This window comes from Hypanus sabinus, chromosome 23 (assembly GCF_030144855.1).
Source record: "Hypanus sabinus isolate sHypSab1 chromosome 23, sHypSab1.hap1, whole genome shotgun sequence".
In the NCBI taxonomy this organism is placed as follows: Eukaryota; Metazoa; Chordata; class Chondrichthyes; order Myliobatiformes; family Dasyatidae; genus Hypanus; species Hypanus sabinus.
The window spans coordinates 9,044,966-9,058,773 of NC_082728.1; the positions used below are offsets into that span (position 1 = coordinate 9,044,966).

Here is a 13,808-nt window from a genome sequence, read left to right on the forward strand (position 1 = left end):
ATCTAGGCTGTAGGCTCCCCAGTCTTGCTGATTGAATACTTGCACTAAAGTCAAAGGCAATTTATTTTCCAAGTGCATATGTGTTTCCAGATACTACTTGGAGATTCATTTTCTTGCAGGCATTTACAGGAAAATAGAAATACAATAGAATTTATGAAAAACTATACGTAAACAAAGCCTGACAAGCCACCAAAATGGAAAAAAAGCAAATTGTACATTTATTAACTAATACTGAGAACATGAGTTGTAGAATCCTTGTGAGTGAGTTATTCATGCTGGTTCAAGAGCCCATTTGCCTAGTCTAGCTGAGGCTACGTCCACACTACACCGATTAATCTGAAACCGAAGCTTTTTCTCTAAATTTTTACCCTTTGTCCACACTAAAACGACATTTTCTTCCCCCCGAAACCAGAGCTTTTCAGAAATGCTCTCCAAAGTGTGTATTTTTGAAAACGCCAGATTGGCTGGATCAGTGTGGACGGGGTAACTGGAGACTTCTGAAAATGCTGTCAGACGGCAGCGAGCTATTTCATTGTTTTCTTGAACACAACCTAACAATTTCAGAACAGTTGGCAACAAAACTGACGCCAGAAGAGTTAGAAATGTACTCAACAAATACTTTGACCCATAACTTACTGAATAAATAAGTATACTGTACTCACTTTGCTGTTTTCTGTCCTTGTTCGTATGAACGTGGTTTACCTATTTATGCAAGTACTTCTCTGACAATAGATGTGTAACAGCCTAATGTAACATTGTATGGAAATACAAGATAATACTGATGCAGACATGTTTTATACATTTAACAAGGTGCTTTATTAATGCAACAGAGTTGGTCAGTTTTTCAATGTTCATTGTCAGCCGGGTTAATCTGTTGGTGAGCTCCGACGGTTGCCTCCGTATGCTCCAGTATTTGTTTTATTTTACTTTTAAGTTCTCCTGCGCGAAAGTCAACAGCTGTCCGTCATTTTAAGTTTTTCCTAGTCTGTAACTACACAAACGTGCACTTTTATGGCGAGATTCGACACCAAACATGTCGCTTGTTTTTGGTAGATGTGTCCTGCGCATGCGCAGGAGGAGGAGGTTCGCCAAAATCTCCGTTTCAAAGTGGATAGAGATATTTTTAAAAATGTATAGTGTGGGCGCCTATCTTGAAACCGGCGTTTTCAAAATTATCCTGTCTAGTGTGGATGTAGCCTCAGTTTCTGTTCAGTAGTGACTCCCGAGAGGTAGTGGTGGGGGGAGGGGAGGAGTCAGCAATTGTAATGCCATTGAACATCAAGGGTAAATGGTTGAATTGTCTCTTGTTCAGGATTCTCATGGCTTAGCACTATATAACACTTATGATTTTACTTGCAACATGTGAGCCCTTTGCCTGAAAGTTGCTTGGGTATTGCCCGGCACAGGACGGCTCTGTGAAGGTACAAACGGAATTGAAGATTGTGCTATCATCAATGCTCATTCCTACTTTTGTCTTTATCATTAGTGAAGCAGCTGAAGTGTTTTGGGCCTTGGACACTGTCCTTAGAACACCTGAAGATGAGTGACAGACCTCTGACAACCACAACAACCTTTCTCCCCACCCCCACACTGCTGCACTTTTGAGATAAAGCTAATAAATCAGTTTTGTACTGACTGTGTGTAATTGGAAAATGTTTTAAATTCTGTTTCTCTCTGAAGACTGTGACCATAAAACTTAAGTTAACATTTAATATTTTTGCTCATTACAAATGGATACAAATTTGAGTTTTTCCAATGACTATTCATTTGCAGGTTGTCGCTCTTTAGTTGACTACATAGTCATGCATTCCTTTCTTGGTAAGATGAATCATCCCAACTAACCATTAAAAATCAAATTTAATTTCAAGCTGGTTCAATCCTACTTCATTTCAAATACTATACCTTCACTTGTAACATCAATGGAATTTTTGAGTTTGTCATCACACTTTCTTGTGGTCAAATAAGAAGGCAAATCTCATGGCTCTTTATTGCAAGGGAATTTGAATACAGATTCTTGTATAAACTGTACAACTGTCTTTCAGTTGTACAGAGCCCATGTAAGACTGCAAATGCTTGATTGATAGTGTATGTTTCTGATCTTCTGATAAAGGTAGCATAGCGAAGGATGGTAGTTTTCCTTATAAACCTATATACTCTTAAATTTGAAGAATGAGTGGTGATCTGATGAAAATGTACAGAACTCCTACAGGACTTGATATTGTGGATGAAGAGAATATTTCTTTGGTTGGGATATGTGGTACTGGGATCTCAATCTTAAAATAAGCTATTAACCAATCATGATCAAGTGGGAAGTAAATCTTTGGGATTCTCCACCAAAGAAGTCTATGCAGGTTAGTCACTGAGTATGTTCATAGAAAAATGCATTTTTAGATGTTAAGGAAACAAGGTTGTGGTTAGTGAATGAAAGTAATGCTGAGCTAACAAGATCAGTCATCATTTAGTGAATGAAGAAACAGGCATGAGGATTCTGTTTTAAATTTTTTTGATCCCAGTATTTCAGGCACTGATATACTTAAATTGTGGAAACTTGAAGAATTAACATTGAGTAACGATATCTGTGCTATACAAAGAAATTAGTATGTGTCCTTTGTATATTACAGTGAATAGATGCTTAGTTCAAGGTTTGCGAGGCTAGGGGCAGTTCTAGAGGATGCCTACTCCAAGAAGCTAAATATTCACCATTCAAAAAAATCAATAATAATAAAGTCATTTGCTTTTATATTAATTTTTACTGACATTCACTTGCTGATGAATGCCATTTATCTTTTTAAGTTCCTTTTCCACTTTCTCATGCAACGTATCAATCAAATCCATCCATTTCTAGCTCTATTCATTCTTTTTGCTCTCTTTTGCAGTAATTATTTAATTTAATATGTGGGTATATTTCTTATTGTAATATATAGTCGTACTTGTGTGTTGTGTTGTATGCTGCCGCAAAACAAATTTCAATGAAATTATTCTGATGCTCTGTTAATTCATATGCAAACGAATTTATTCTGGGCCTTTGCAATATTTTTTGGAAGGTACATAAAAAGTGTTAGTTTCCTTGTTAATTTTTGCCTTGCTCCTGTCGTGAAGGTTTTTTTTTGATCTTAGTAACAGGAGTGGAATGTTTTCAGTTTATTTTCAATATATCTGAAGCTTCACTTTCTATTTGCCTTTTCAGGTGAAGGGCAGTGAAGTGGGGCAAAATGGATGCATATTCTGGCTGTTTATTTTTTTGTTTATTTAGAGATACATCATGGATGACCCATGCAGCCCAACAAGCTCCACTACCTAATTACAGGACAATTTAGAATGACCAATTAACCTACTAATTGGTTTGTCATTGGTCTGTGGAGGAAATTGGAGCATCTGGATAAAACCCATGCAGTTCGTGGGAGAACATATAAACTCCTTACAGAATTGAACACCTAACTCCGGGACCCTGAGCTGTAATAGTATTATGTTAATCACCACACTGCAGTGGCACCCATGTTTATATGATTCTTTGTGTAGAGGTCTTGCCTCTCTGCAGAATGTAATTAGGATTAATAGTATAATTACACAAGAGTGAGAGCATTGAGGTTAATATGTTACTGTGTATAGAAAATGCACTGTATCTAATCTATTAGTTAACTAACAGAAAAACAGACAGTAGTTTTCAAGTTAGCAAACTAATTAATGTGGCGTCACAAGTATCAGTGCTGGGAACTCTGTATTAATAGTTTTGATGAAAATGGGAGCTTTAGATAAGAAAGCATCTGATTGCTGTACTACAGGAAGGACGTAAAGGTTTTAGAGAGAGTGCAGAAGAGGTTCACTCCGATGCTGCTTGAGTTAGAGAATATTAGCTACAAAAATTCGTCAGACCTGGATTGCTTTCTCAGTTGTCTGGGAAATTGAGGGCTGACCTGCTAGATTTATGTAAAGTTGAGAGGTATAGTTGCGTTATCCACCCCAGGATGGAGATGTAAACTACTAGAGCAGGGATGGCCAACCTGTGGCGCATTGGATGATTAGAAGTGGCACATTGCACCCCAGTGATAATAATTTTAAAAAAAAGCCTACTCATGCAAGAAGTATTAACCAAAAACCAATCTGTAGAGAGAAAAAATCTATAACAGGAATTCAAATAGCTTAGAGCTAGAAATAGGTTTTACTGAGAATAAATCTAAAACTTAGCAACTTTTTGATGATTTTATTATTTTGTGCGCATCTTTTGGCGAATGTTATCTTCTTACACTTTAATCTGTTTTCAATTTTTTAAAAATGTTCAATGAATCAAACTAAGAAAGAAAGACTTTTATTCTGCAGTTGTTCCATAATTGTTCAATATATGTTTGATACTTTTTGATCCTGAGTTGTCAGGCATCTGCACCAGTGGTGCATCACAGGTTTTTGCCAGTCAGTTTACAATTGACACTCGTGCGTTACGGAGTTGTGCTTTGTTCATCCTTTGTGAACATTTGCAGTTTTGTACTTTTCCAAAAATTAAGCCTTGTTTTTACATTCAGTTACCCATCATAGTGCAAAAGAAAATGAGCAAAAGAAAAGCAGGAAGTGATGGTAAGCATGAATTCAATGAGCAGTGAGAAAATGACTTCTTATTTATAGTGGGTCCATCAGGAAAACTTGTGCATTGTTTGTGAAAACACTTTCTCATATCATAGAAGACATGATCTTAATAGACACTATAAAATACAACATAAGACTGAAATAGAAGGAAAACTGAAGCTAGTGCCTGTGTCTGAGTTATGGAAAGAATATGTGATTAAGCAAAAGGAAGAAATCAAAAGAAGACAAAATATATTTGTTAAAAGTCTCATTAAGGTAAGTAATGTTTATCTTGTTTGTATATTAAATCAATATATCATGTAAGAATGCTAAATATGTCTATATTAACATTTTTACAAGAACTGAATGGAGGTACAAGAGTTGTAAGGCGCATCTGAACTCGTGCATGAAAATATTGACACATGGAATGTAAAAGGTTGGCCACCCCTGAACTAGAGGATATAGTTTTATGATGAGAGGAAGAAAGTTAAAGGAATTTTGAGGAAGTTTTGTTGCTCAGAGATTGGTAGGTGTTTGGAATGTGCTGTCAGGCAAGTAGTGGAAGGAGATAGCATCACAAATTTTAAGACACATTTAGACAGTCAGGTGGACAGGCAGAGAATGCAGGGATATAGACTATGTTTAGGCAAATGGGATTTGTTTGGATTGGCATCATGGTCAGCACAGATGCCATGGGCTGAAGGGCCTGTTCCTTTTCTGTACTGTTCTATGCGGCTCAATCACAGAATGTTGAGAGGGGTTGAGTTGTATATTGGTGTTCAGATGTGATCATGAGAGGGCTGATCAAGATGCTCAGGTAAGATTTCTTCTTGTGGAATCTGGAACTGTGTGCATAGTTGAGGGAACAAGGAGGAATTTTTTCTCTGAGGATAATGACTCTTTGGAAGTTAGTACCCTGGAGAGATGTGATGGCCTGAAATATTTTCAGCAATGCAGCCAACAGAGTTGAAGATGAAAAGGACCAGCCAGTAATTTGAAGCTGAAGCCAAGGTCAGATCATAATGTTTTTGAATGGTGGCACAGACTTGAAGAACCTTGTGGCTATTCCAGTTTTATTTTTAATATTGTATGCAACTGTTGTCGAAACAGTTGAATATTTTCAAGTATAGCAAAATAAACCATAAAGTTTTCTGTCTTTACAGAATGTTGGCATGTTCATATAATGTTACATACAAAAAGTATGAAGTTGTACCTAAATACTAAAAATAGTACATAGTGGGGGAGTGAGTTGGTGCTGTAGCCAAGGAATAAGTCTGCTACATGTGTTCTTCATGAGCTGTAGCAGAAAACATGTTCGTTTGAATGAGTTCCTTTCTGTTATTTGATCGACAGTTTTACTTTTTGGGTGGGGCTAGCATCCATATTTGGATTATTATATCACATTCCAATGAAGAACAGATTTGAGATTAACAAAGAGTTCAAAAAACAATCCAAGTCATAATTTCAAACAACTTTCCAAACTTAAAAGGTTCACGCAATAAGTTAATTAGTATCTGTCGATAGTTAAATTGTGTTACGTTTCAGGTCAGGTGAACTTTCAACAAGTTGAATATTTTAAAACAACCAACTTTCACACTTCAACTCAAATGTTCTATGCTAAAGTTCATGAATGAACAAAGCAGTGAAATTTGTATTTTGGATTACTGTGTACGTTCATTTACAATGCACCTGGCATGAATTTGCGCAAGTGACAGCTTTTTTCTTAACGGTGACATGAATACATTCATTTAATGTGAGAGAAGGAAAATCATTTGTACTGGAATAATTTCAAATGCATTGCACTTTATAAGATTTTTTGAATGATACCTTTCAGAAATCATAATTCCCTTCAGATTAGTATTAAAGTCAAAGTAAATTTCCTTTTGAGATGCTGTAGCTTTCAACCATAATTTCTAGGTGAAGCTGCATCTCCTTAATGAACTGTTACAAATCATAGCTTGGATTGATTACATTGTCACACTGACAAAAGTCCTACAAATTGTAAATACTATGTTGGTGTTTTTTATTTTTGTGAATTCCATCGAACAGGGCCCCAACACCTCATGCTTTTCACTCAATTTACTCCAGCAAACGTGTGAAGGAAAACATAATTCAGTTTCATTTCAATTTATAAATATATTTTATTAGAGTTTAATGTTTTAAAAAAAACAACCCACCATTTTATAAGACCATAAGATATAAGAGCAAATTAGGCCATTTAACCCGTCGAGGCTGCTCTGCTATTTCATTATGGCTGATCTTGGATCTCATTCGATCCATACACCTGCTCTATCCATATCCCTTGATGCCCTGACCAATCAGGAACCTATCAACTTCCGTCTTGGATATACCCTCGGACCTGGCTTCCTCCACAGTGTGTGGCAGAGCATACCACAGATTCACCACTCTGGTTTTTTTTTTAAAAAACCTCCTTACTTTTGTTCTAAAAGGTTGCACCTTAGTTTTGAAGGGTGTGTCCTCTAGTTCTGGATACCCCCAGCAGAGGAAACATCCACTCCATATCCAGTCTACCTAGTCCTTTCAAAGAGATCCCCATGCATTCTGCTAAATTCCAGTGAGAACAGGCCCAAAGCTGCCAAATGCTCTTCATGTTAACCCCTTCATTCCTGGAATAATCCTCGTGAACTTCCTCTGGACTCTTTCCAAAGACATTGCATCCTTTCTGAGATAAGGGGCCCAACACTGTTGACAGTACCCTGAGTGTGGCCTGACTAGTGTCTTATAAAACTTCAGTATTATCTTGAGGATAGAGTTGAGGATAACAAATGATGCATAAACTCTTCTTGGGCTTCCAGCCATGTCCAAATGTCGATTGTAACTAACTTTCGATGACAATCTCTGCCATATTCATCAGGGAAAGAACTAGATCCTTTTTTGACAACAAATGACTTTGATAAGTGTTTTATGCTCTCCATGGCGCAACAATATTTTAAAATTGCTCATATAAGCTCTTAACCTCTTTAAAATATAGAGCCACTATGATTGAACTAAAATAATGAATGATTAAACCACTTTCACAAGTGCCTGGTGTTTGTAATAAAAATAAAGTAAGATGCACCCTTGTTAGCACACAAAGCAAATGTTTTGAGCTTCATGGTATTATTCTGCAGTGTGATCTGATTTTTATTATTTTAGCTGGCATGTCACATTCACTCTCCTCATTTTATTAGGGTATGTGTGTAGTGCTAATTTCAGGAAAATAAATGGCATTGTGATGATTGTCTAATTCTCAAATAACCTGCCAAATTGCACTATTCAAAAATAATCCCTCCATGAGCTTTTAGAATCTGTTGGACCTTGAATGATTCATTATTCTGGGGCTTCCTAATCTATCTGAACTGGAAGTGGTAGTGCGGTCGCTCCTTGGTGGTGGTGTGTGGGAGAGGGGGGTGGAATTCTGCAAATCCATGCTTAGAAATTCCAAAAGCATTAGAGAAAGCAAGAAAACAGCTCACTGTTCCCAACTGCATTACTGAGTCAGTATTAGGAATTGCTGATTGTGGCTACAGAAAAGTGTATCTTGCATACTAACTTTGATAGAAAAGCTCAGAGACGATGCAGGTAACTATACCTCCTGTATAGAAACATAAATCTTAAGTGAAACATAAAAAACCATCCAGTGACAAACAAAGAGAAAATCTGCAGTTGCTGGAAATCCACGCAACACTCAAAATGCTGGAGGAACTCAGCAGGCCAGGTAGCATCAACAGTACAGCCAGGTAGAGTACAGTCAATGCTTCAGGCCAAGACCCTTCTGTAGGACCATCCAGTGGAATCTTTGTAGTATGTCTCTTTCACCAAAGCTTGGAACTTGACATGAATCAGTCGGGCAGCAGCAGATTTCTAAGATATTGTTCAGCTGAATCATGTGGTACTTCGGCTATATAGCTGATGTATATGGGTGGTTATTGTACATATTTTTTTGTGAAGTACCCTAGGAGTGGCATATTATTAGCTGAGGTTTGATCAGCTCAGCATTCCTTCTATAGCTATTCTGATTTGGCAGTGTCCACCATGGTAGCTTCCCTCTCCATTCAACATTTGATGTTTTTATGTTACTTGTATGCGGTGCAAGTGAAAATACTGCAGTTTATTTTAGCACGTAAATTATCAGCAGTTTATGATTATCGTTTAAAAAAGCACTTGAACTCAAGGAAGCACTGAGTGTATGGATATATTATGCAGAGTAGGACTGTGAAAGGCTGCTGGTGAATGAATCTATCACTTCTGAAAATTTGGTTAGTGTTTCATTCTTAGCACTTTGTGTACTACTCTAGATGCAGCCATTGAAAAACCAGCGAGTGGTGGCATCCTCATCCATTGTAAGATGCAAAAATTTTGAGAATTGTGTAATTCCCAAATAACATGCGTAATTACATTATTTATGAGCCAAAAGACTTTGCTCAAGATTAATCTTCCCCACTATGTTTAAAGTTCTGATTTCGAGTCAGTTTTAGTACCATACAAAAAGTTAATAAATCAAAATTCATGTGCACTGGCATTTACCAAGCTTATCCATAAAGCATTTTAGGCCTTTTTTTTCCTACATTGGAAGTAATTTAACTGTTCAGGGGTTGCACATTCTTTGAAACTGTGAAGCGATTAGAATAACTAATCTGACTGTAGATGGAAAAGATTGTGATGAATGTTTTTCGCGCAAACCAGGGTTATTCATGCTAATGTAATTTTTCATTAAACAAAATCTCAAACTTCTGTTCAAAAATAAATGTATTTTTACAGCTAAACGTGTAAGAAACTTATTTGTATTTCTCTGTACTTTTAAGATAACTTTTGAGATGTGATCTTGCAGCTTAAAATGTATTGTTTATAATTATTGGATCGGCTAAAAAGAAATTTATAGTCTTTATTAAAATCAGTTAAATTTTTAACTAATTTTAATGTATATTTTTGGAGAGTGACATGCATGCTATCTGCACCCCAATATATTTCACATGCTTATTTGTTCACCCTACACCCCAATATATTGCAAAAAGGAAGACTGTTCTGTGCAGGTGATTGCAATATATTGATGGTTTAGATCTAAGTACTTTTTGGCTAGATATGGTGATTTCTGACACATTAACCATATAACAATTACAGCACAGAAACAGGCCATCTCATCTGTTCTAGTCCTTGCCAAACGCTTACTCTCACCTAGTCCCACCGACCTGCACTCAGCCCATAACCCTCCATTCCTTTCCTATCCATATACCTATTCAATTTTTTTAAAATGACAATATTGAACCTGCCTCTACCACTTCCACACAGCTACCACTCTCTGAGTAAAGAAGTTCCCCCTCGTGTTACCCCTAAACTTTTGCCCCTTAACTCTCAACTCATGTCCTCTTGTTTGAATCTCCCCTACTCTCAATGGAAAAAGCCTATCCACGTCAACTCTATCTATCCCCCTCATAATTTTAAATACCTCTTCTTCAATGCCCTACCATTTACCATGTATGTCCTGTTTGGATTATTCCTACCAAAATGTAGCACCTCACACTTATCAGCATTAAACTCCATCTGCCATCTTTTAGCCCACTCTTCTAACTGGCCCAAATCTCTCTGCAAGCTTTGAAAACCTACTTCATTACCCACAACGCCACCTATCTAAGTATCATCTGCATACTTACTAATCCGATTTACCACCCCGTCATCCAGATCATTAATGTATATGACAAACAACACTAGACCCAGTACAGATCCCTGAGGCACACCACCAGTCACCGGCCTCCAACTTGACAAACAGTTATCCACCACTACTCTCTGACATCTCCCACCCAGCCACTGTTGAATCCATTTTACTACTTCAATATTAATACCTAACGATTGAACCTTCCTAACTAACCTTCCATGTGGAATTTTGTCAAAGGCCTTACTGAAGTCCATATAGACAACATCCACTGCTTTACCCTCGTCAACTTTCTTCATAACCTCTTCAAAAAATTCAATAAGATTTGTCAAACATGACCTTCCATGCACAAATCCATGTTGACTGTTCCTAATCAGACCCTGTCTATCCAGGTAATTTATATATACCATGTCTAAGAATACTTTCCATTAATTTACCCACCACTGATGTCAAACTTACAGGCCGATAATTGCTAGGTTTACTCTTGGAACCCTTTTTAAACAATGGAACCACATGAGCAATATGCCAATCCTCCGGCACCATCCTCGTTTCTAATGACATTTGAAATATTTCTGTCAGAGCCCCTACTATTTCTACACCAACTTCCCTTAAGGTCCTAGGGAATATCCTGTCAGGTCCTGGAGAATTATCCCCTTATATATTTTTTAAAAGCGCCAGTACTTCTGTTGTAGAGGAACACACCTAGTATAAAATGCTGAAAGAAATAAACAGTTGACAAGTCCTGATGAAGGGTCTCAGCCCAAAATATAGACTTTTTTTTTTCTTTCTGTAGATGTTGACTGACCAACTGAATTCCTCTGGCATTATGTATGTGTTACTTACGATTTACAGTATCTGCAGAACCTCTTGTATTTATGACTTTAACATGTTGATAGTCTAGTGTTACTTCTAGAATGTTATCCTATTTACACAAAACAAATAATGCCCAAGTAATAGAAGAGCCAAATTTTAAAAATCATACTGTTGTAATGCCAGCCTAGTGGTATTTTAATGAGTTGAGAACTGCAGGTCCATGCTGAGCTATTTTGATGTACAGGCAGTCCCCGGGTTACGTACGAGTTCTATTCCCGAGTCCGTTCTCAAGTCGGATTTGTACCTAAGTCAGAACAAGTACATCCAGTATTATTTATTGACAATTAGTCAAAAATTTGTCTTAGTATATAGAATATATTTTACCTTTCTATGCATATAAAACACTTAAGAAACATATATATTCCAATAATTAAACCACTGCATTGCTTAGTAATAATTGTAGCTTTCATAGGGGCAGAGCCTTTCACGTGCTCCATTATTCTCACATTATCCTTTAAAATTGTTCCGATCGTTGACTGACTGTAGCCTAACGATTTTCCAATGACTGATGGTGTTTCACCTCTTTCCAAACGCTTTATTATTTCCACTTTATTTTCAATTGCAATTGCTTCCTGTCAATGAAACAGAAACACTGCTGGCGGCTCCCGAGGTCCACTGGGTCCTAATACCACCGCACTGTGACAGGCTAAATGGGACAAATGGGGGCTGTGCTGGGTTTGGGTATTTGATCCTTCACAATATTCCGCGTGGGAATTTAAACTGGTGGTGGCAGTGTTTTTTTTTACGAGGTTGAGTTTCGAGCTCAACATCAACCTGGCACAGATGATACGGGAGTCACTGGATCGACAACCTGGCACGGGAGCAATCTGACACTGGATTGAACTTGAGCCCGGCGCTGATCTCACTGTGCCACCGCCGACCAGAATGGGGTGGGGGGGGGTTGTTGGGTGAGGGTGAATCTTTCTAAGAAAAATATAAGCTAAATACAAAGTTAAACACTCAACACAGTGTCAATGGCAACAACTTAAAATGGCGGATGGCTTTTTCCTTCCTCGGTTCATAATTACGAGTTGATGTAAGTCAGACGTTCGTAACTCGGGGACTATCTGTATTCAGAATGATGCATTTGGATTTCAATTTGGCGTTCAACACTATTGTCCCACAGACCTTAGTGAACAAACTCCTTGGTCTAGTTACATCACTGTACACTGTATGTTGGACTTCCTAGCCAACAAAACTCAGTTGGGATGCACAACTGCTCCTCCCTCCCCATTGCTCTTAACGTGGGTTCCTTCCAGGGATATGTGCTGAGCCCATTGCCGTACACTCTCCTCACACAGACTGCATGGCCAAACACTCAACTAATTATGTCGTCAAGTTTACCAATGGCACAGTGATGAGGTGGCCTACAGAGAAGAGCTGAAAGAGCTGGAAACTTGGAGCCAAGCCTCAATGTCAACAAGACAAAGGAGATGGTTATTGACTTCAGTGCACTACTCACACCCCTCATTACATCGGTGGCATAAGCAGTGGAAACGATGAGCAGTTTCAAACTCCAGAGAATGTACATCCCGTTTAACTTATCACGGTCCCAGCATACATTCTACACAATCAAGAAAGCTTACCAATGTCTCCTACTGACTGAAGAGAGCTGGACTACGGACATGCATACTCAAACTCAAAACAACTCAAACTCATAATGAAATACAGTATAGCAGCTGTCATGTCTTCTTTGTAACTGTATCAATATGTTGAGCCCCCGGGTAAATTTTCAGTGATGTCGACACCCAGGAACTTGAAACTGCTCACTCTTTCCACTGCTGACCCCTTGATGAGGACTGGTATGTGTTCCCTCAACTTCTCTTTCCTAAAGTCTACAATCAATTCCTTGGTCTTCCTGACATTGAGTGAAAGGTTGTTGTTGCATCACCATTCAACCAGATAATCTATCTCACTTCGATACACAGGAGAGAGCATCCTAACAAGCTGTATCTCTTCATGGAAGGCAAATAATAGTACAGCAAACAGGAAGGTCCTAAAACTGTCCAATGCATCACCAGCACCAACCTATCTGTTGTCATAGACGTATATATAGAATAGTGATGGAAAAGGGCCAGTATTATCATGAAAAGTCCTGCCTACCTTGCTCATGGACTGTTTGACGCACTCCCATGAGGGAGTGCTACGAAGCATCCACACCAGGACCCCCAGGCTCAAAATCAGTCGGAAGGCTGATCAACACTTCCACTTACTAACCCACCCCACCACACTAACCACCATTACTTTATCATGGCCTGTCAGTCATCTTATGTACAGACACTCCTCCGCCTAGCATTACTTTATAGACTTACAATTAACCAATGTATATAAGCTATCTTGTATGTTTGTGTGTGTGTGTGTATGTATATATGTGTACATACACACACACAGAATTATTATTATTCTGTTCTGTATCTCATTAGTTTTGTTTTCACTGCATCGGATTCAGAGAAACAATTATTTTTTTCCACTCGTATACTGGAAATGACATTAAATGATCTTGAATCTTAAATCAAATGCTGTTTTGGAGACACATGTTTGAGTCATGGCAGCTATAATTTGGAACTGTTTCCTGGTGTTATCTATAGTTATTTCTAAGTGTTATTTTTTAAATTTATAACACTCAATACCCATTATGTACTCCCTATAGATTTTTATCATGTTTGATATTTGATTCTTTCAGATGCCATTGAGTTTAAAGATTTTTGTACATTAACTGTGTTTTTGC

The 13,808-nt window shown here is 37.8% G+C and overlaps 1 protein-coding gene across 1 annotated transcript in view; it reads left to right on the forward strand.

Annotated features, from left to right (window-relative positions):
• Window positions 1–13,808, forward strand: part of smurf2 (SMAD specific E3 ubiquitin protein ligase 2) — a 229,678-nt gene that overhangs the window by 110,510 nt on the left and 105,360 nt on the right. The gene's annotated exons all lie outside the window — the stretch shown is intronic.